At 37.4% G+C, this 24,666-nt stretch overlaps 2 long non-coding RNA genes and 1 pseudogene across 3 annotated transcripts; 1 reads left to right on the forward strand and 2 right to left on the reverse strand.

Moving 5' to 3' along the window:
• Positions 1–6,671: 6,671 nt before the first annotated feature.
• On the reverse strand, positions 6,672–8,998 carry LOC149668137 (tRNA-dihydrouridine(20) synthase [NAD(P)+]-like; annotated as a pseudogene). Its single transcript, XR_016367969.1, has 10 exons — positions 8,305–8,998; positions 8,183–8,243; positions 8,010–8,123; positions 7,801–7,950; positions 7,560–7,723; positions 7,374–7,495; positions 7,117–7,314; positions 6,963–7,050; positions 6,832–6,901; positions 6,672–6,774 (listed from the first exon to the last, which is right to left on the reverse strand). The product of XR_016367969.1 is annotated as a tRNA-dihydrouridine(20) synthase [NAD(P)+]-like (transcript).
• A 414-nt stretch (positions 8,999–9,412) lies between these two features.
• Positions 9,413–10,204, forward strand: LOC149668138 (uncharacterized). Its single transcript, XR_016367970.1, has 2 exons — positions 9,413–10,006; positions 10,064–10,204. It is a non-coding gene; the product is annotated as an uncharacterized LOC149668138 (long non-coding RNA).
• A 13,254-nt stretch (positions 10,205–23,458) lies between these two features.
• LOC149668139 (uncharacterized) lies at positions 23,459–24,664 on the reverse strand. Its single transcript, XR_016367971.1, has 2 exons — positions 24,649–24,664; positions 23,459–23,647 (listed from the first exon to the last, which is right to left on the reverse strand). It is a non-coding gene; the product is annotated as an uncharacterized LOC149668139 (long non-coding RNA).
• Positions 24,665–24,666: the final 2 nt, after the last annotated feature.

Genomic DNA, 24,666 nt, shown 5'->3' on the forward strand with positions numbered 1-24,666 from the left:
CAGTTCCCACTGGCACTGACTCGGAAAAATCACTAAGCCTTGGCTCACTGGGCCGACTCTGTAACCGCGCACTTACGGCAAAACAAGTTTGAACACATTTTGAGGATTTCCCCGGCTTCAAATTGCAAATTGTTGATTTATCTTTCTTCTTTGAATCGCTGATTTATGAGACGACTTCACAACATCGACACCTGCCATTTTACTTTACCCAGAATACCTTGCGGCGCGAGATTTTAAGGCAAAGCTTTTAAGGTTCTGGTCTTATTTACAATACAGTTCCAAAGATGGCACTACGTTAGTTACAAATTCTATGACGTTTCAAGGTCCCACTGTATTCTACACTACGGAAGCTAGCGTCTTTAACTCCTTTCGTTATTTACCCCTGACTAAAATGTGGTTGACAGTTTTGCTAAATAAGTAAAAAGTGGTTCAAAGTGTTGTTAAATAAATTAATCGTGGTTGAAATTGTTGTTAAATGAATAAAAAGCCGTTAGGTTGATAAATGAGAAAATGATGGATGAGTGTGTTGATGTACGACTAAAAAGTGGTCGAAAGTGTAGTTAAAGCACTATAGTATGATAGAAAATTATGTTAAATGACTAAAAATAGTGGTAGGAAGTGTCGTTCAATGACTTAAATATGAATTAAAATGTGAATAAATGACTAATATAAAAGAAAATGATGCTAAGTGACTGAAAAGCGATTTTAAGTGTCGCTAAATTAATAAAAAGTGGAAGAAAATTTAGTTAAATGAACATTGAGTACCTGAAAGTGTTGTCAAATGAGTAAAACGTAGTTGCATGTGTTATTAAATGAATACAATGTGGTGGAAAGTGTTAATATATGAATGAAAGTGGGTTGATTGTGTTGTTAAACGAATAAGAAGTGCTTGAAAATGTTGTTCAAAGACTAAAAAGTGGTTGACAGTTTTGTTAAAAATAAAAATGCTTCAAAGTATTGTTAATTAAATTAATCGTGGTAGTTTGATAAATGAGAAAATGATGGATGAGTCTGTTGATAAACGACTATAAAGTAGTCGAAAGTGTAGTTAAAGCACTACAGTGTGATAGAAATTGATGTTAAATGACTAAAAATGGGTTTGAAGTGTCGTTAAAAGACTTAAAATGGGTTTGAAGTGTCGTTAAAAGACTTAAAATGTTGTTGAAAGTGTCGTTAAATGATTAAAATGTGAAAGAAAATGTCGTTAAATAACTAAAATATGAATGAAGATGTGGTAAAATGACTATAATATAAAAGAGAATGATGCTTAATGACTGAAAATCGGTTCGAAGTGTCGTTAAATGACAAAAAGTGGTTGAATGTGTCGGTAAATTAATAAAATGTTTTTAAAATGCCGTTAAATGAACAATAATTACCTGAAAATGTTGTTTAAAAACTAAAACTTGGTTCACAGGTTTGTTAAATGAGTAAAAAGTAGTTGCAAGTGTCGTTAATTGAATTAAAAGTGGTTGAACGTGTCATAAGAGGAATTAAAGAGAGTTGAATGTGTTGTTAAACGAATAAAAAGAAGTTGAAAATGTTGTTCAAAGTCGAAAAAAAAGTGGTTGACAATTTTGTTGAATGACTTAAAAGTGGTTGAAAGTGTTGTTAAATAATCAAATAGTAATTGATAGTGTTGCAAAATAGCCAGATAGTGTTTGAAAGTGTTGTTAAATAACCAAATGGTGATTGAAAGTGTTACTAGATGATTAAAAAATGGTTAAAGTGTTGTTAAAGGAAAAAAAAACTGAGGGGGGGGGGGTTTGAGAGTGTTGTTAAATAATTAAAGCGCGATTAATTGATAAATGTCCTACCTTGGGCTCTCTGGCGCTGAACATAGCTGTATGTGTAAAAGATACGAAAAGCCAGTTAAATTTAGAAATTCCGTCATTTTCGGTTCTGTGTAATAAGAAACAAAAACATAAATAAGAAAAAATTCTACCATGATTCTAAACATAGAATATACGGATATGAAGATACGGCAGTGTGTACGTGAATGGTCGAATTTATCGTATCATAGAGAGACTCAGATCCAAAGATAAGGCTTTTTACAATTCTTCAAATTGCCCTCAAGATTTTTAAATAGGTCATGTGAGAACCAATTTACTCTAAATTATTTTTTTTACCTTTGCCCACGTTGTACCACGCCCTTAAGTGTTACATTATAACATTTTTACATAAGCCTTGACTTAACCCTCTGTAAATTATCACCCTTCTATGTACATTAACGTAATTATAAACGTCTAGATCGATTTAACCAGTTCTGATCAGATATTTTGTATAAGGGGTAAAAATCTTTCTTTTTGATGGGCATCGTCCACCTAGACATCACTAATTTAAATAGTGATGAAGTCGTCGGAGATGGAAACGTTAAAGATTTCTTTCAACAAAATATGGTTGAAAACGTTGTTAAATACTAAATTTCATTAAAAAGCGCGGATAGATGACAAATTTTTATTAAAAAAAAAAATTCGGTTGTATAACCAATTTCAATAAGAAGTTCTGCTTTTTTAATAATATTTGCTTTAAACTCTTTTTAAATGAGTAACAATTGTTGTTAATCGAGTAAAAAGTTGTTAACAAAAGATTAAATAGTGGTTAAAAGTTTTGATTAATGAGAGAAATGGTTGGAGTGTTGATAAATGACTTTAAAGTGGCTGAAAGTTTCGTTCCATGACTAAAACTTGGTTAAAGTGTAGTTAAGTGAGAAAAATATGGTTGAAACTGTTGTGAAGTGAAAAATATGCTATTGAAAGTGATGAAAAATAACTAAAAACTGTTCAAAGTGTTTTAAAACGATTAAAACATATAGGATGAAAGTTATTTCAATGATTTTAGGCATGTATAAATGGAGGATACAAAAACATCTCAACAGCGAGTGAATTTTGATCACACGAATACAACGAGAAATTGGTCCATTAACGTAACAGATGTGGACTACCTAAAAAAAAAATTTGAGTTAAATCAAGATTAAACGATATCATAACCAAACATTGGGTGCATCACGACGTTTCGAGGAGATTTTTGACAGTTGATTTTAGTCAAAACCTATTGGCGAGAATTTAACATTTGGTAAACTTGTTTGCAATATTAACCAAGGCTTTGAATGCAGAATTTATCAAGCCTAGACTATTTTATCAGTAAAAATCTACTCAAGACAAACTACCTTATCGGTTTGATAAATACAAATTTCATTGGTGGTAACGTTGAAATTGCGAAGCATACCAAAAAGCTCAACCCTTTTATCAGTATCATATTCTTTTCTAAATTACGGTGAAATTTCAAAATATACGTTGTTTCTCTAGGGTTTTTAATACCACAGTCACTGGATTGAAGGGGCTCCGAACCCCTTGACCGGGGCGGGGCCGGGGGAAAAACGAAAATATACATGTGTCCTATTCACAGGCAAGTTTTAAATATCTCCACTTGGATATAATAATGTTTACTTTGTTATTATTATCTCAATTTTGCTGTCCTATAGCCAAGTGACAGTATGTTTTATATAAAGTGTATAAAACTAAAAATTATTTATATGGGACATGGTTGTACATGAAATCTGAGAACATATACGGTTTAGCAGCTACTAAACGAAGATTTTCATATTTTTGTACTTAAGTGTTTTTGTTAGGATGTCACTTCTTTTAACCTTTCGGAGTGGCGATAACGTCACGGGGAGGTACTACACTGGACGTGTCTGTGTCCCTCACCGCGTTCGAAAATGGCAAATCGGAGCTAACGTTTTCGTAGAAAGCGATTTTTGGTATTACTCCCATCATTAGGATTAAGAAGTATGCAGCGATCGGTCCGCGACAATTTGGTCTCCCGGGCGCTGCGCTGCTTGCAGCTTGCGTCGTGACGCGCGTGATCGAGTGGGCTATGGTACAACGCAAGACGGGTCGTAGTCATAGCGACAGAGGTAAACAGGAATTACGTATTTTTGGCCCTCCTTGTCAGCAACGTCACCAATACGTAGTTTTAGTGAGCCAATAAGATAATTTAATTTTTTGGTTACGTGTTGAAGGAAGGGGCTATATACTCGGCTATGAGTCGGACTGAAGTAAAGGCCAGATGTTGTGCATTCCGTCTTAAAAAAAATAAATCTATCCCTGACGAGACCAAGAACAATTTTAGATACAACGCAAAATTGAAACGAGACGTTTACGGCTTAAATAAGAGTTGAGTACTTGAATTAAGGGTCAAGATTGGTTCGTTCAATGGTTAGGAAGAATTGGCCTCCGTACCAACGCAATTAAATACATTCAATATAAGATTTATTCAAATCCGGTACAAATTACAGTGTTAATGCTTAAGGAGAAAGAAACGTTCAAACTTAGATGCGAATAAACTATAACAGAAGTAAGATAGGGGACTTGAAGTATCGAGTTTACTAAAATTCTTCACTTGGCGAAAGTGAATATTCTTGATAAGACAGCAACGGTTGGCCCTCTGTTAGCGGTTACTGAGTTTTCCCTCCAAAACGTGAGACTCTCTCTCGGGTGGCGGTAGATGGGAGCCGAACTAGATTCAAGCACCCGCTTCATCCGTGTACACCCCCGGCTTTAGGTTGAGGGGAATGGGGGTAGGAAATGCTTTTGGAACTCGACCAGTCTAGTGTAGGCGCAGGAATGGAAACGGCGAATAAAATCCTCAGGATCTATTACCACCAATGCTAGAGCTCTTTACTTCTAGTGCCTTATCTTACTTCTGACTATAAACACATTCTGAAATATTTATTCATCACGTTGTTTCGCTTAAAGGAATAGCGACCCGATTTAAAAATTATCTCAAATCTAAAGAAAACCTTACTTTTTTGAGAGTTTAAACTCTTCTGATTCCAAAAATATATTTGATAAATATTTAAATATGAGAGAAAATACAGAAGAAACACTTCGAAATCTTGAAATTTGGGAGGCAAAAGCAAATTTGCGGAGATTTTTGGCAGGTTTTTCTCCTTGCTACGTTACTCACGGCATCTCGCGGAAAAGCCAAGCGCCCAAGACTCCCGACTCTACTAATGCCGCGGCGCGAATCTGAATAATATAGGGTTAACGCGGCGCTGAGACACAAAGAGGCGTCACGTGAGCGACATCAAGAGAGAAAATTTCTCCTTACTACGTCATCAAGCGAAACAAAATTTGAACTAGGTCTTTTCCAAACTCTACAATACTTTGATTGCAATTTTATAAATTGCTACGAAACCAAATACAAAAGTAAACATATCATAATAAACTAGAAGCATTTGAAGTTTGTGGATGACGAAAATTATGGCAATAACACTTTAAACCAACGGCTGAACACTTCCGGTTTATTACCGAAATCTAAATGAAATACAGTTATATTTGACGCGTCAACTTTAAGCCAAGGCTTATGGACTGCGAGTGAAGTGACCGCGGCGTGTTCGAAAGTCGCGCCAGGCTTTTTAACAAACAAACAAACGTTGCACTTACGAAAACTAAATAAAAGGCCCAAATGATAGATGGTTCGATCTTCGTGATAATTAATTAATATTATAATAAAGTTAATTCCATAATAAGAACTGGAAAAATTCAAATTGCCAACTCGAGCCCCCAAACTCCCAAAGAGACACGTTTCCTAAACCATAGCCCACTCGATCCGCGCTCGCGTCGTGATGCAGAGCCTCGAGCGAGTTGGCTATGGGCTTTCAGTTTCAAAGCGGAAGAAGCAGCGTGAGAAGAACTGTACCGATCGTCTTAAGCCGCGTGAATGGTAACTGGTAATGTAATTATAATTTTTTGAGGAGGAAAAACCTTGAAGAAAAAATGGCCGCCTTAATCTCAGATAGTTCCAAACGTCAGATGATCTCTGATTTATTAAAATCCGAAATAGGCTTAAAAAACGCGGAGACAAAGTTAAGCGCAATTCGCAAAGAAATAAATCTCATTGAAACTTCAGAATTTAACCCAAGTTTGAATGAAAAATTGGAAATTATTGAGGAAACTGAACGATTGATTCGACAAAAGCATATTTCAATATTGTCCGCGTTGTCTACGAATGCGAAAATGAAAGCTGAAATAGTTCTACGCTTCCAAAATCGAAAAGATGCGAGATTAATGTTTACACAAATGAATCTTTGCAATAACTTAACATCTATCGAAATATGGAAGGAGAAAATGGCACTAGGATTTCACATGTTCTGTGAACTGGATATCGAAAATTTATCCCGTCTAAAAATTAAAGATCAAGTTGTCCCTTACACAAAGACGAACCTCTCTTTAATTGAACGAAATCCGTTTTTGTCCCAAATTAAAGACATATTTAATGTTTCTCGAGTTCAAAGCTTTGACTACCTTATGAAACGCGCCATTAATGAAAAACAGATGTACGCAATGAATGGAGACATTTGTCCGCAACAAGTGCAACTAATTAATGAAATGAAGAATTTTCAAGCAAAGCAACGACAATTTGTAGAAGACTATCAGAAACGTTTGAAAGACTTGAACCGTGAAATGGCTCAATGTGTACCAGTTATTAAAGAATTCTTAAATGAAATACCCCTTATTGAACAGAGATGTAAAGAGACTGCGGAGCAAATTAACACATGGTGGACTCTACCCGCTTTTAATGTTAAATTTTAACAAAATAATTAATGCTTCTTAACCATTGTGATTTATCAAATAACATTTTTGTTACAATTACACTTCGTGTCCTAACTAACCCGTAGCAGAACCAACTATTTTGTCTTTTTCAATTAACCCCAATGCAAAAGCAGCGACCAAGGCTGCACTTTGTTCCGCAAATTTCTTGTTCTTTTCACTATGAAAAACAAAGATGTTAAATTGTTTATATAATATTAAATAACCATGCACTTACTAAAATGAACTTGAGTATTTTTGGCCTCCAACTATAACCGCATAGATGAAAACATTTTCTCCATTGGCCACTAAGGAATATTAATACTTAATTATCTTTGTAATTAACTTAATAATAAAAATTATATCTACAGTCTTATAAAAAGGTTGCTTTTTGTTATTTTGTCGCGTCCAATTTAACAAAATTGTTTTAGGTAATTCTTCCATTGGAAACATTGATCTTTTTACGCAAAAAATATAGTCAGTCAATTCAAATGCAATTAAAAACGGATTAAAATTATTTTACTTGATATATCTGGCTTTCATAATCCACGTTTCACCGTCTTCAGTTTTCATTTTCTTTAATGAGACTTCTGGTGGTTCATCTTCATTACCATTTCCATCTATACTTTCTTTACGTTTCCTATTATTTTGAAAGCTGTGAGCTTTAAGCTTTAAATTCTTTTGGTATTCTTCGTAATAGTCTAGCACGCCCCATAGTTCACTAAAATTGCTGTAAAGTTTAAAAAAACAAATAACAAATCAAATTTTAAATTATATTACCATATTTCCTCCATTCTTTGAGAGGCCAAGAGCTTTCTTCCACGTTCAGACTCTTGTAGTGAACCCAACATTTGTTGAATGCAATATTTTGTATTGTGAAAATGGTTATCATAATCTATAGCCTAAAAAGTAACACACCTTTCAATAAATTATAATTTAATTATTTTAATTAATTAAATGTAATACCAATTTTAAATAAGCAACAATTAATTCATCCAATGGTATTTTCCCTTCTGGTCTCAAAATGGAACAATTTTTTTCAATTTGTCTGGCAAGCATCACGGAAGAAGCTCCACACCTCTTTAAACTCTTTAATATCATTGTAACAATAAATTTCACCGGAACCACCACTAATTTTATTTAAACAAAAGGGGTTAAAGTTTCAAAGTTTGCATTAAAAATTTAAAATTGAATTTTTTTTCTATACTTTGCTATCACCGGGATTTTTAACATTTGGGCTATTTGTTTAATTTCTTCATTTCTGTTCTTGTCTCTCTTCTTTTCTTCGCCCATGAATGGCGATAGCGGAAACAGCCGTGCTTTCAATGACCTTGGCTAGTTTCATAGTTTTTTCTAACTAAAAATTATCATTATATAAGTAAAATTGACTTCAGTATCTATTTAAATTTAACATACACAAGGAAGCAACCGGATTTTGCAAGTTATTGGCATCTTGGTATTTTTAACAAGAGTGGTCAAAATCTTTTCTACTTTTTCAGGATTTTTTAGCAAAGCAGCTCCCATACCACCCTAAAATTTTTAAGTATTGTTATTTAATGTTATTTGTTTTTTTTTAATTAATTTTTTACTTTGATTGAGAATTCTTTAGGACATCCCATATTTATATCTATTCCAGCCACATCATTCTGCCTGTTAAAATGTCATTTTTTTTATTTATTAGTTTATACAAGTGATGAAAATATATACTTACACTTGTAGCGGATCAGCTACATGAGCCTTCACCAAAACATAAACAACACACATATTAAATAGTTAAAGAGAAACCCACTTTAGTGTCTTACCGTTCAGGCTCATAATCTTTTGCATTAAGCCTATTGACTCATAGTTTATCAATAGCCGGATAGGTGGCGTTCTATTGCACTACCTGAGCGACCCCTATACCGCGTTAGGCCTGTCCGTGGGATATATAAAGTCAGGGTTGCCATCGAGTTCGAGTGGCAGTTCACATTAGTCTTTATCCTTGCCCTAAAATACCCCAGTAATGTTTTGGTAAATATAGGCATATTCACAGGGTTGGCCAAATTACATGAACCTCAAATAAAAAATTATAATTACAAATCAAAACTATATTAAATTACAAATTATAAATCATCGTAGGATTCATATCTGATTTTGTTAAAGTACCCTTAATGTTTCTACCTCGCCAAAATACTTTAGGTATTTTAAAGTATGCAATAACGCAATAAGTTACTAAACTTTTTCAATCCTACTGTATATATTCATTTATGTGATATTATGTTAGATAAGCTTGTCAAACCCTAATGATCCCCCGAAAATATGCAAAGTTGTAATGTGATTCAAAAAATTTCATGTTAGGTACTAATCAAAACACTTATTTTGAAAGTATTACATTGTACTGTGATAGAAAAGTAGAAAAAATACTTTACTAAACGCACTATAAATGAGATAAAGACAAATATATTGTTATCAAGTAAATGTATTACTTCTAAAACAAACTGCCTTACTTAGCATTCCAAACTTGCATCCTTCTTCTTTGCACCCGTGAAGGTTAATAACGGAAATTACAAGTTTAACCACAAAGGCTTATCGAGAATATTTAACCAATTTGATTTAATATTTTAATTTCGATCCATATCTGGAATTAAACGAATCCTTGATATGCAAATGGCCAAGTCAGAAAAACATTCTTGAGAAGTTTTAAGTCGAATATAATGTTGGTTCACCTGGAGATAATAACTTGGCCGTATTTTAGATCTCACTTCTTTTTACGGCCAAACAACTTGGCATATTTTTACAGAGATGTTTTTGGTGAGATAAGACCAGTCTGCATAGTGAAACATCCAGGTAATACCTCCGAATGATTTTAAAATTAGGCACCGATACTCGGGGTTTCCCGATAGTATCAGATCGGTTGGTTTAATATGATACTAAACCGATACTCGTTTAATATGCTACTAAACCGTTACTCGTTAAAAATACTTTAAATGGCGCTACGTGACATTTTTAGGTCTTTCAGTAATGTATTAATAATATTTCATTTCTATGAATGTCAATCGTGATGATTTCTCATTTATATAAAGTACCTGAATTTAGTTTATCTAATAACTAATAATATTATTTTGGAAATACCTCTAAACAGTGTACTTAGAAGTATAATTCATGAAATTACACTTTAAATTAAATTATTTCCTTGATCTGTAAATGGCACTGTCCTACTAAAAATATCGGCATCGGTCGAAGAATCGAGTTTGTGGATCATGGTGAGTAAATATCGGTATCGGTTCCTGTTTGCACCGGCACCGATAGGTATCGGGTTAAGCCGGGTATCGGTCATCTCTAATATTCGTCTAGAATACTTACAGGTAGTTGACATTTTCAAGGATTTCTCGATGAATTCTTTTGTTGAAAAACATATGAGCGAATATGGGCTCGTAAGTTTTCTTTCCGACATAAATCCGTCTTTTCTTCTCATCCAATTGATTCCACAGGTTAAACAAATGTCCGCGACCAGGATCCCAAAACATTTGCGTTTGATCAATGATAACCGATTTGCCATTCGCCAATTGGTCCGTTACATTTGGATCATTGAGGAAGTGAAATAGTTTTCCACCTTTTTTCCTCAAACCGGGATACGCAATTTCGTCTTGCTGAAAAATTTACGCGTGCAACTGTATCACGAATTAGCCCCGAGACAAGTGTTTTTGTCGACTTAGATTTATTTACTGTTACCAGGGATTCATGTAATTTTAGAAGCAGGAATAGAGAACAGGGTGTATTGGGCGCACGTCAAAGTCCACGACCCCCTTCCCCGGGGGGGGGCATGAAAGAAGAGACGGGTCATAGCGACAGAGGTAAAAAGGATTAACGTATTTTTCGCCGTCTCCGTCAGCAACGTCATCAAAAGGGAGATTTTGTGGGAATAGCTAGACTCATCATTATGTATGACGAAATTTATGTTGCGAATAATCCATCTCGCTGCCTAGCTGTTGCATCGACCATTGAAATGACAGTTAGTTAATCGTGACGGGAAGTCTTCATCAAGCCCAGCCCACAAATCACTCATAGAAATTAATAACGGATATGGGGCTGTATGAATTCCTTAGAGGTGTGAAATTACCGCAATTTAATTTTTAAAGATGGTAATTTATCGGGTAAAGTACCGATTAAAATTTAGTAAATTTACCGATAAAATTACCACTCTAAAATTAAGGTAAGATATAATTCGGCAATTTTCGCGGCATTTGGTAAATTACCGGTAATTTAAGTATTCCTGGTTCCTGCAAAGACCGATTTTTTAATTGACATTTAATAAAAAGATGGCCTTGGGAAATATTACAGTTTTGGGCGGCCAAATTGGTCACAAAATAATTGGGAAAAAAGGGGGGGAAACTAAAAAAGACTATCAAAAAAGCACGCACCACATACTGCTTTAATCAAGAACGAATGTTTTAATCTAATTCTTATTATAAAACAAGTTGGGAAAGCCAAAATATTACCTCTCCGAGTGGAGATGACTATCACTACCCCTTAAACAACCTAAATATATGCATCTATCGCTTTTTTTAATTCTTTGCAAGTGCAGGAATTCAATTTTAAAATAGTCAATTGTTCAAGCCTTTTCAATATCTCTCAATTGCTGGGGAAACTCTACTCTCTTGCTATACCTCAACCGTATTCTTAGTCTACCAGTATGATTTGTAACATTTGTCCATATCAAAGCTGAATCATACATCGCCACACAAAAAGCAAATGTCCCCAAAACATGGAAGCCACAACCCAATCACACATAAGCTAGGCTCGTACTTGTTCATCGCTTTCGATGATTTCACTAATATTAGCATTAACATTTTGTACATTATTGGGTTCCTTATTAATAGATATGCCTACGCCTACAGTACTTTCAATAGAACATTTATTTAATGCATTATCTTTCGTACGATCATGGCCAACTGGCCTCGTGGTAGGACCAACATTTTGCGTGCTAGAACCTGTTCCAGAAACAGCCTTTTTTTCCGCGGCTAACGCTCTTCTCCTTTCATTTTCTCGTTTCCTAAATTCAGGATCTGACCTTTTTGCCCTCATTCTTTCCCTTGCCTTTCGTTTTCTGATTTCCTCTTTACTTAAATTATTATCTTCCTCCATTTACTTATTAATCAGTTAAATACTCACAAAGGTTGGCAAAATCAATCTCCTTAAATACTCACACAGGTTGGCAAAATCAATCTCCTTCAGTAATACGTAAGGCTTAATTATATTATTTGCCGAACAAAATTAATCGAGCAAATTTAACACTTAACTTCTTCTTTCGAAATTCTATTCTAGAGGGCCGGTAGGCCCTTCTAGATAAGAACCCACACCCTCCCGTAATGTTAAAGAAATAATTTGGAATAAAGTGCGTTATAAAAGTTTTGCATTTCTCATAGAGAGCTGCAGAGAACAAAATATCTGTGTCCGATCCGTTTCAATTCCGTAGCCATTCCTCCTTCATTAGCTCTTCCGTTTCCGTTCTGTTTCCGTTTTAATCCGGCGGAACGGAACGGACTCCGCGGAAAACGGAAAAAATTCCTTTCGGTGCAGCTAACTAGAGAGCTGCAGAGAACAAAAGATCTGTGTCCGATCCTATTCAATTCCTTAACCGTGTATAAAAAATATGCGTGAGGAAATTTCTTTTCACGCTATAGGATAGGCAACTCCCTATCTCGAAGGACAGCTTATTCTGTACATACGCTGTTACAAGATCGGTTATCTGCACGCGCATTACTAGGTCTCTATGTAACCTAGCTTTGTGCGCGCTGACAAGAGACGAAAAACCTCAGGCCTTAGATTCAAATACGTGCAGTAGGCTGTAGGCAATTTCACACGCATCGGAAACTAAGGCCTTGAGGTCCTTAAACTCGCGCTAAAAAAACTCGCGGATACATTTAAGCCCCGTTTTCATGAGAGCGATTTGCGAGAAAAAGACAGCGATTTGCGAGAAAAAACCTGAAAAAATCGCGCGAGAATATTTCTCGCCTGTTTTCATGTTTGCGAGAACTTTGAGACAATAGCGAGAAAGAGCCTGCGAGATCGATTTTAGCGATATCGCAAACGTCTGTCTGGTTTTGATTTCTTCGCTCTCGCTTCAGCGATTTTTATAACATTCCTCTACGTCACAACTTAGCTAAAGTTAATCAGCCAATAAAACTGAATAAAAATTGTCACGCGCTTTTTGTTAAATTATTTGCCAACATTAGGCCTAATTTTTAAAACTGCGCGAAAGAACTTTTTTCTCTTTGAGCGCGTGCAGGATAGAGGCGGTTATTAACATTAGGCTTAATTTTTCAGAAACCTTTTAGATATTTCTTTATTTTTTGATTACAATCCTAAATCTGTCGGAGGAAAAAAGCCTACTAATAATGAATATTTCAAGCCTTTTATCGAAACTTTGAACATTATAATTAATCAAATTTAAACCTGGGAATGGCGGTAATGTCAAATTTTCATCTGTGTTGAAGATTTAGATACAACAAACCAACGTTTCATAATGTCACTCGGATTTTCTGGTTGGCCTCACAGGGTGAGCCCACCATCTCCTTTTTGTTTAAACTGTAAATTTCTGTTCAATCTGAATAAAATTTGCAAAACCAAAAGCTTCTTTCACAGAAGTAGATCCTTGAATTTATGTAGAACCGCCATTTCATGTCGGGTCGGCTTAATATGAAATCGCATTCTTATAAAAAATCGCTCTTCATGAAAACGAAAAAGTACAAGCGAGAACTTGAACTAAGTCTCCCTAAAATCTTGAAGCGATATCGCTGTTTGTAAACTCGCTCTCGCTCCCGCAAATCGCTTCGAATCTCGCTCTCATGAAAACGGGGCTTAAATCTTGAAGTTTTTCGTCTCGTGACATCACATAAAGAGTTAGGTTACATAGAGACCTAGCTTTGCGCTTGCTGAAAACCGATGCTGTAATAGAGTATATACAGAATAAGCTGTCGTTCGAGATAGGCAGTTGCCTATCCTGTAGAGTAAAAACTCCTCACGGGTATTCTTTATCCATGCCTTAACCATAACACATTTTTTTCCTGTTTCCGTTCTGTTTCCATAAAATCGTTCATTAGCTCATCCGTTTCCGTTCCGTTTCCACAAATCCTTCATTAGCTCTTCCGTTTCCGATCCGTTTCCACAAAATCGTTCATTAGCTTTTCCGCTTCCGTTCCGTTTCCATAAAATCGTTCATTAGCTTTTCCGTTTCCGTTCCGTTTCCACAACTCCTTCATTAGCTCTTCCGTTTCCGATCCGTTTCCGTTATATAGATCTTTCTTTCTTCCGATTCCGTTTTAAGCCGGCGGAACGGAACGGACTCCGCGGAAAACGGAAAAAATTCCGTTCCGTGCAGCTCTCTAATTTCTCTTTCATATTTTACCCGTTCCAAAGTTGTCCTTTGCATACTTATACCGGAAACCGGAAATGTCAAAATTATCAACTTTGAAAATATTGGATTCTCGAGGATATAAATGCGATTTTCGGAATCCTTGGGTCGATTCATATTTGAAAAGTGTTCACCAAATTCAATCCGGATGAATAGGTCACGAGTAATCAGCCTTTATTCAAAATCTGGCAAACTTTTTTAGATTGGCGATAATTCATAATCGAGTATCGAATCTTTGTCGTAATAATGCTCGTTAGATGTTATGACACTTTATGCATATATATATGATTGGTCTTTTGGCGCAATACTTTGAAACAAATCAGACGTTCATTAAAGGGATGGTTAAGTGGAAAATAAAGTAATTTTTTATTAATTCTTCTATAAGACCAATCTGCATCGTGAAACATCCAGGAAATAACACCGAACGATTTTTAAACGACAATTAGTTTGAAATTTCATGGATAATTTTAAATAGGGATCTCCGACCAATCGCGTAGCGCCCCGCCTTTTTATCAACAATTTTCTCTTGGCACGCTCCGTGTTGAATAAATTTATCGCGAGACTTGAAAAAATTTGCACGATGTGACAATTGTGGCGCAAGACATGGAGTGTGCCACGAAAATTTTGTTAACGAAAAGGCACGGCGTTACGGGATTGGTCGGAGTTCCTTTTTTGAAATTATTCTTAAAATCTTAACCTAATTTGATTATTAAAATCAATGGGAGGTATTTCCTGAATTTTTCATTATGCATACTGGTCTCAGGATTAGTAGAAGAATCAATAAAAAATCACTTTAATTTCCTTTTCCCCTCCCTTTAAGAGAAAACCTGCGTCTTTTGAAGGAGAGAATCGATTTGAAAATTTTGTTATTTGGGCCATGATATCATAATATTTAGAACTCATATTAATTACGTCTAGGTCTTCAGCCCGATTCATTGCAGCCTAGAGAAAATCTCATTCGTGATGGCGTATGCGCTTCACGAGATCCCTTCAAATAGACATATTCGACTATTCCAAATAAGAAACAACTTCAGAGGAGAGGGCTTCACCCAAAACATGCAAGACGAATGCTGAGTCATCGAAGTTGAAAAACACAAGAAATGCGATTGCGTTTGCGCTCTCAGCGAAGCGAACTGTAAAGAGTTCGAAGTAATTGGTCTAGTCCTAACCTTTTCTCGCGAGTATTTTAGCTAATTAGTTCCCGGTGTCGTCTCTCTCAGATTTTTAACAAGAACACTTGTAAATGCGCCTGCAAGATTAATCCTAGCATGTGCGGAACGAAAATGAGACCGAATTACCGAGAATGCAGATGCGACTGCAAAAACAACAAAGAATGTTCCAGCGGTTCCCTATTCAACACCGATACTTGCGAGTAAGTTAATTTTAATATCGGGCACGCCCATAAATAGACCGAACAACTTAAGCGTGGATTTATATCATGGCAGATGCGAAGAAGAAACTTACAAAGACTATAACAGCGTTTAAATTGCAGCCTTCTTAATAAAAGGAGGCTTTCGTATTTGTTTGCCTCAAAATTCCTATGGGGGGGGGAAGGGTCGTTTTCCGATAAAAATATTTTGGGACAAAACTTGCGCGATAATCGCGTGTTGTAAATGCTGGAAAACATCTCGAAAAGAATAAAAAATTGATTGGAAAATTTAATAGAAATGTATTTTTCTGTTTACTACGCTGCATCCCACTTGAAAAAGGCAAGGTGCGCTCCTCTAGATCCGCCTACAAATACAAAGTTCGCCCTCCTTTAAACTAGAGTTTATAGCTAGAAACGTTAATCCTCTGGCAAACGACTAAAAGCTTTTCGACGATTCAGGTTATTTTTAATCGTTTGGCTTATTGTTTCTGTGAGTGCTTTAAGTGGCACGTCATGCTACTTAACGCGTGCCTACAGAGTAAACTTTATTCCGATAATAAAGCAGTAGCTCCGATTGTCGAATCAAACTTAGGTTTTAACAAATGAAGGGTCGATGTCACAATCTGACTCTGTCGGTAGCCGCTATCGATGTAAGTCAATTAAGTAATCGAATCTGTCCAATTTCTCGCAAGGTAAGACTATAATTAGGTACTGTAGCCGTGCGCGTGGTTAACTGTCGCGGACATGGGGGTTATAGGTACTAACTACAAAAATGAGTCCTCTTTTGTAAAATAAAACAAAACTTAAGTTTATTGGCAAAAGATTGAATTTAAAGTATCTCCATTGAGGAGTTAAAGAAGAAGCGAACTGCACTGCTTCTTTACTAAACAAGAACTGCCTTTCTCAAGCGAGAAAAACTAGCCCCTCTACTTTAAGGGGATTTCCCTTTTTACAAACAGGTTTTGGGGTCTCTTGGCCACCAACAGCGCCAGCCCGCCTTATATAGAGGCTTGGTCGAAAAGTAAAAAGGGGTACAGCAAGGATACATATGTGATAAATATGTTGACAGAGAATGGACAAAATCTGGCCGTTACAGTACTATCCCCGAATGAAGCACAACGCCTTCAAACTGCGCCACGTCCTTTCAACGGAAGGCAATTCGACGGTAGTCGGCCTGAAAGGGAGAGATTTTCAAATCCTCGAAGCTCTGTCGCGAAAATTGCGATTCCAGTGAGGATATAAGCTCCGTTATCCGAGGGACTAGTCATTCCGCGTAATAGGTGGACGGACGCAATTTCAGAGCATTTGACTAGTCGCTCACTCGCTAACTTTGAACACTTAACGAAAACTTATGTTTATAACGCAGGTACCGGCTTTCAACGTCGTCCAACGGACAGTGGGGTTTCTGCGACCAAAACATGCCGGGAAACCAGTGCTCGGGACTGATAGGAATGGTGGCCCGAAACGTAAGATGACTTAGATAGATGTCCCCCACCTCCCTTTATTACCACGCATATCGCTTTAAACGCTGAATAGGAGGTTGACGTGGGCATTTCAACGGTGACCCCGACTCCGGAACGCGGTCGCTTCGTGGACTTTTCCTTCCCGTACGCCTACGACGAAATTACCTTCGTCACCAAAGAACCGGAGTCGCGCGATTTGGTCGACGACCTCCTTTTCACCAAACCCTTTCAAGTTCAAGTACAGACTGTTAAAGAAGTCTTTGCGCGTTGCGTTTTTCGCACATATTTTACTATATTTCAAAAACTATTAGAGCTAGCGCTCTGGAATAAAGCGCGTTATAAAAGTTTTGCATTCCTCTTTCATATTTTACCCGTACCACAGTTGTCCTTTGCATACTTATACCGGAAACCAGAAATCTCAAACTTATCAATATTGGATTCTCGAGGATATAAATGCGATTTTCGGATTCCTTGGGGTCGATTCATATTTGAAAAGTTTTCACCAAATTCAATTCGGATGAATAGGTCACGAGTAATCAGCCTTTATTCAAAATCTGGCAACTTTTAGATTGGCGATAATTCATAATCGAGTATCGAATCTTTGTCGTAATAATGCTTGTTTTATATTATGGCACCTTATGCGTATATATATGATTGGTCTTGTGGTGCAATACTTCGAAACAAATCAGACGTTGATTAAAGGGATGGTGAAGTGGAAAATAAAGTAATTTTTTATTGATTTTTCCATAAGACAGTGAAACATCCAAGAAATAACACCGAACGATTTTTAAACTACGATTAGTTTGAAATTTCATGAATAATTTTAAATAAGGACCTCCGACCAATCGCGTAGCGCCCTGCCTTTTTATGAACAATTTTCTCTTGGCACGCTGCGTGTTGAATAAATTTATCGCGAGACTTGAAAAAATTTGCGCGATGTGACAATTGTGGCGCGAGACATGGAGCGTGCCACGAGAATTTTGTTAACAAAAAGGCACGGCGTTACGCGATTGGTCGGTGTTCCTTTTTTGAAACTATTCTTAAAATCTTAGCCTAATTTGAATATTAAAATAAATGGGAGGTATTTCCTGAATTTTTCATTATGCATACTGGTCTCAGGATTAGTAGAAGAATCAATAATAAATCACTTAAATTTCCTTTTCCCCTCCCTTTAAGAGAAAACCTGCGTCTTTTGAAGGAGAGAATCGATTTGAAAATTTTGTTATTTGGGCCATGATATCATAATATTTAGAACTCACATTAATTACGTTTGGGCCTTCAGCCCGACTCATTGCAGCCCAGTGAAAAACTCATTCATGATGGCATATGCGCTTCACGAGATCCCTTCAAATAGACATATTCGACTATTCCATATAAGAAACAACTTCAGAGGAGATGGCTTCTATGCTAGGAATTTTCGCTACGCGATTGAGCTTCTCTAAACGGAGCCTGAGGTTGGGCTATAGCCTCCCGCGTTTACTGCAAATGTGAGACCAGGGATAGATTTAGTTTTAGAAGTGGGAATAGAGAATAGAGTAATCTAGGGGCGCGTCAAATTCCACGGAAAGGAAGGGTATGAAAGGAGAGGCGTGTCAAAGCAACAAAGGTAAAAAGGAATAACGTATTTTTCGCCGATCCCGTCAACAACGTCAGCAAAACGTAGCTTAAGTGAGCAATCAGAAAATTTTAACTTTTCATCACTCGTTAGAGGGAGGGCTCTATACTGGGCTATGAGTCGGACTGAATTAAACACTAACCGTTATACATTCCTACTTCTGAAATTAAATCTATCCCTGCTTTTGTAGAGGAAATTCAAGACTTTTTTTTTATTTTTTAGTTTTTTGTTCCACGATGGGGAGCTGGGACGTCTGGGCCGAAATCTGATGTCTCCTACTTTGAAAGTATTAAATGGGAGGACATTGAATACAGAGTGGGCGATTGCGTTTACCTAATGTCAGATGTTTACACGTTTAACTATACGCCAGAACTTCCGAAGATTGAGAAGTTAAAGGATCTTTCGGTAATTACGCTATTTAATTTGTTTGCCGGTCCTAATAAGACATTTAAACAGCTGGGCGACGCGAACTTTTCCAAGAGTAGAATGATAGGGGCGTGCGACCGAGTACGAGCTTTTAAAAAATTTCGGTTTGGAGTGTTTAGCCGAGTCTTGATTGTCTCTAGCCTTTTCACGCGTCAAAATTATTCATCCGAGTAATGTTTCATCTTCAGATTAGTTATTCGTTTACAACTTCAAAAGCATCTTCGCGTTACTTCGCGTACATTTTTAGACTATTGTTGCCCCTAACTATTAGTTTCCCTCTAAAAAAGATAATAAATCTCAAACTGGTTGTGTTTCATTAGCTATAGCTCTAGGCTTGATATATTTCGATTTCAAAAACTCTACGTGCACCAGAAAGGCCTTGAACTTTGGCTTCTGAGTCTTATTCGAACCTAGGCTTAAGCAGTACTCGCGCAGGGTTATGTTATTGAATTAGCACTGGCTCGACAGTAGTTTGAATTGCTCGATTCGGCTCGAATGGAGTAGAATTAGCGCTGGCTCGACAGGAGCTCGATTCGGCTCGAGTGGAGTAGAATCAGCACTGGCTCGACAGTAGCTCGATTCGGCTCGAGTGGAGTAGAATTAGCGCTGGCTCGACAGTAGCTCGAATCGACTCGAGTGGAGTAGAATTAGCGCTGGCTCGACAGTAGCTCGATTCGGCTCGAGTGGAGTAGAATCAGCGCTGGCTCGACAGTAGCTCGATTCGGCTCGAGTGGAGTAGAATCAGCGCTGGCTCGACAGTAGCTCGATTCGGCTCGAGTGGAGTAGAATCAGCGCTGGCTCGACAGTAGCTCGATTCGGCTCGAGTGGAGTAGAATTAGCGCTGGCTCGATAGTAGCTCGATTCGGCTCGAGTGGAGTAGAATTAGCGCTGGCTCGACAGTAGCTCGATTCGGCTCGAGTGGAGTAGAATTAGCGCTGGCTCGACAGTAGCTCGATTCGGCTCGAGTGGAGTAGAATTAGCGCTGGCTCGATAGTAGCTCGATTCGGCTCGAGTGGAGTAGAATTAGCGCTGGCTCGATAGTAGCTCGATTCGGCTCGAGTGGAGTAGAATTAGCGCTGGCTCGACAGTAGCTCGATTCGGCTCGAGTGGAGTAGAATTAGCGCTGGCTCGACAGTAGCTCGATTCGGCTCGAGTGGAGTAGAATTAGCGCTGGCTCGACAGTAGCTCGATTCGGCTCGAGTGGAGTAGAATTAGCGCTGGCTCGCCAGTAGCTCGATTCGGCTCGAGTGGAGTAGAATCAGCGCTGGCTCGACAGTAGCTCGATTCGCCTCGAGTGGAGTAGAATTAGCGCTGGCTCGACAGTAGCTCGATTCGCCTCGAGTGGAGTAGAATTAGCGCTGGCTCGACAGTAGCTCGATTCGCCTCGAGTGGAGTAGAATTAGCGCTGGCTCGACAGTAGCTCGATTCGCCTCGAGTGGAGTAGAATCAGCGCTGGCTCGACAGTAGCTCGATTCGCCTCGAGTGGAGTAGAATCAGCGCTGGCTCGACAGTAGCTCGATTCGCCTCGAGTGGAGTAGAATCAGCGCTGGCTCGACAGTAGCTCGATTCGCCTCGAGTGGAGTAGAATCAGCGCTGGCTCGACAGTAGCTCGATTCGCCTCGAGTGGAGTAGAATTAGCGCTGGCTCGACAGTAGCTCGATTCGGCTCGAGTGGAGTAGAATTAGCGCTGGCTCGACAGTAGCTCGATTCGGCTCGAGTGGAGTAGAATTAGCGCTGGCTCGACAGTAGCTCGATTCGGCTCGAGTGGAGTAGAATTAGCGCTGGCTCGACAATAGTTCGACTCGGCTCGAGTGGAGTAGAATTAGCGCTGGCTCGACAATAGTTCGACTCGGCTCGAGTGGAGTAGAATTAGGGGATCGACTAATCTACTGAATGTCTGAACGTCTGAACTGCTGAAAATAGTAGAATTCCTACTATAAAATTCTCCCATCCTACCAAACCATAAACTGTCTGACTATTTTGCTGAAATGCCGAATTCTGAACAGTGAACAGTGAAATTAAAGTAAGAGATCGTCTGAACCTTTTTAACTATTTTGCTGAAATGCAGAATTCTGAACCATGAACTTTGAAATTAATGTAAGATAGAGACCGTCTGAACTTTTTTGACTATTTTGCTGAAATGCTGAATTCTGAACCGTGAATTTTGAAAATGAAGTAGAATGGAGACCGTCTGAACTTTTTTGACTATTTTGCTGAAATGCCGAATTCTGAACCGTGAACTTTGAAATTAATCTAAGATAGAGACCGTCTGAACTTTTTTGACTATTTTGCTGAAATGCCGAATTCTGAACCGAAATTAATGTAAGATAGAGACCGTCTGAACCTTTTGACTATTTTGCTGAAATGCTGAATTCTGAACCGTGAATTTTGAAATTAATGTAAGATAGAGACCGTCTGAACTGTTTTGACTATTTTGCTGAAATGCCGAATTCTGAACCGTGAATTTTGAAAATGGAGGAGAAAGGTTATTTTATTTCGGAAGTAGATAATTCTAAACAGTATTTTTTTCGAAAAGGCATATTATAATTAGAGAAAGGTTATTTCATTTCGGAAGTAGATAATTCTAAACAGAAATGTTTTGGAAAAGGCATTATAATTTGAGAAAGGTTATTTTATTTCGGAAGTAGATAATTCTAAACAGTAATATTTTGGAAAAGGCATATTATAATTCGAGAAAGGTTATTTTATTTCGGAAGTAGATAACTCTAAACAGTAATATTTTGGAAAAGGCATATTATAATTCGAGAAAGGTTATTTTATTTCGGAAGTAGATAATTGTAAACAGTAATGTTTTGGGAAAGGCATAATATAATTCAAGAAAGGTTATTTTATTTTGGAAGTAGATAATTGTAAACAGTATTTGTTTGGAAAAACAATATTATTGTGTGGGAAGTCAATGAAGATAAACAACAATATTTTAGAAAAGGCGTATTATTGTTACACTATTTTCAAATTCACGGTTCAGAATTCAGCATTTCAGCAAAATAGTCAAAAACGTTCAGACGGTCTCCATTCTACTTCATTTTCAAAATTCACGGTTCAGAATTCAGTATTTCAGCAAAATAGTCAAAAAAGTACAGACGATCTCTATCTTACATTAATTTCTGTTCAGAATTCGGCATTTCAGCAAGATAGTCAAAAAAGTTCAGACGGTCTCTATCTTACATTAATTTCAAAATTCACGGTTTAGAATTCAGCATTTCAGCAAAATAATCAAAAAAGTTCAGACGGTCTCTATCTTACATTAATTTCAAAGTTCACGGTTCAGAATTCAACATTTCAGCAAAATAGTCAAAAAGGTTCAGACGATCTCTTACTTTAATTTCAATGTTCACTGTTCAGAATTCGGCATTTCAGCAAAATAGTCAAAAAGGTTCAGACAGTTTACGGTTTGGTAGGATGGGAGAATTTTATGGTAGGAATTCTACTATTTTCAGCAGTTTAGACGTTCAGACATTCAGCAGATTAGTCTATCCCTAAAAACTGGGTGCACAACACGTTAAACCGACGACCCTATATCTACCAAAATGACGTCGGCACAAGCCGCACAAGACGAAGGCGAATCGAAGTTGGTTCAGTGTTAACGCAGAGCCGAACTGAAATGAATTTGGGTGACTATGTATTTATGACATCTCATGTTGCCCTCTATTGAATCTCTCAACAACTATCGTTAAATTTATTACTTAAATAATATAATTTTTTTTAATTATAATAATCATGTTAGCTAATTATAATTATTTAACTTTAAATGAGTATGTTTCATAGATTTAAATTATGAATTGCTAAAAATATTTTGCGCGCGCTACGCTCTCTACTCTCTCTCCTCTCCCGCTTACAAACGCGCGCTACGCTCACTACTCTCTCTCCTCTCCCACTTACAAAATCCGGCTGCAGCTGGTTGGCGCGCGTCGGGAAGGGGAGGGTGGGTTGCGATCCACATAATTCTACCTCTCTCTACTCTACAGTCTAACTTAACTCGGGTTTTGTACCAAGCGAGCGTGGCTTCGTGGTAGCACGCGCGGGCGCCTTCACTGGCGTCTCGTATGGATTGGGACATCGCAGGTTCGAGGCCCGGCACCGACGGGAAAATAATTTCAATTGAAATTAAACACGTTACGCCACCTATGAGGTGTAACGTGAACTACGGGTGAATTTCGAGTTGAAAGTTCGAAATATCATTTATGTCAAAATTCATCAGGTCACAACATTTCCAGTCACAACATATCCAGCCAACAGAGATCGGAACAATACGTTTTCCACTCTAAAGAGTGGCAAAACGTAAAAATAGCAGTAAATACCTGAAAGTCCATATACGTTATAGAAGACCTGGGCATATTCAACGAAGGTTGCTCTTCTTGAACTTCGCATAAAATCGTGCGGTTTAGCAATCATACATTGATTTTGCGCAATACGTTTCTAAAGTTATCATTTCGAAGGAAACCAAAAGGAAATTAAGTGAATCTTAACCAACTACCAGAGATAACAGAAAAATAAAATAATTTACCGGCGAATTGGCGTATTTTCGTGGAGAGGATTTAAGTAGAAGTTTCCGTGGCGAACTTTGAACGGCTGTAGCGCTTACTCCGGGAAACAAAACAATGGCGGGAGAAGGCGGAGCATTAGAATTAACCGATGGTATAACACGTTTTGTTGTAAACGCGGTGTTTTGACAGCGCTGGCTGGTGTATTTTTATCAGAAGTCGGTGGTGCTTTGCGTTTCATTGGGGTTACCAGTTTTTTCCCTCCATCTTCAGTTTTCTGTTGTGCCTAGCAAAGAATTAACCTTAGAGAGTTAGTATCACCATAAGTTAATTCATAAGATATGTTCCATAAGTTTGTAAAGTCTGCTAACTTAGGAACTGGAGCTTGTCATGAAGCCTGGATTAACTAACACCAGGGATAGTTCGTTCCCCCCAGAAAGATAACGCATGCGTGTTCCAAACGCCCCCTAGCAGCAGCTACTATCATTAACAGGAAGTTACAAGAAAATTGGACCAAATATCACGCGTTCCATGACGTCAAAATTGAAATCCTGCCTAAATTGGGCAAAAACTACTTATTTTGCCGAGAGATGGCGCTATATCTACATCCGTTTTGGTCCAATAAATTGGGGGAATGAAGAGGGGAATCAAGGAATAATTCGGAACATGTAGTTGGCGACAGTACTACATGGGAAACACGGTTAGTGAACAATCCCTAGCGTTAGTTAATCCATGCATGAAGTGATTGAGGTAGGTCATAGATTAAGGATAAAGCGAGCCTGGTAAGGCGCTGCTCTCAAAGGCTTAGTAATGCAGACTAAATAATAATAAGATGGAAGTCTGCAAAATTAACCGAGTTTATCAATTCTCGCTTGTCGGTCATTAACTAGCTCGAGCTGTAAGTCTCTCTCAGTAGCATTACAAGTACTGTCATACTTATGGAAAATATCTTATAAACTTAGTTTACGAATTTTATTTTATAATAAAGTAAACATTGCCAGAAATAAAAGTATCTTTAAACTAAAAATATCACTTGTTAAATAATTATTTAGTAACTATTAAAATAATTTAAAAATAAAATGAATATATAAATAAATAAATGAACAAATAAATAAATAAACAAATAAATAAAAACGTACACTTAAAAGCCCCAATAAGTATTTTTTTTTTATTAATGTTATTTTCTATTTAGTAAAAAATACTTATTTAAGGCTTAAGTGTAATATTGGGGTTTATATTTTTTTAATTTCTTTTTCAGCGCTTTTTTGGATTACGGCTTCTATTTACCCGCATTCTCTTGATATT

This window comes from Phalangium opilio, unplaced genomic scaffold (genome assembly GCF_054372755.1).
Source record: "Phalangium opilio isolate 3A_F unplaced genomic scaffold, DU_Popi_V2 ptg000056l_1, whole genome shotgun sequence".
Taxonomy (NCBI): Eukaryota; Metazoa; Arthropoda; class Arachnida; order Opiliones; family Phalangiidae; genus Phalangium; species Phalangium opilio.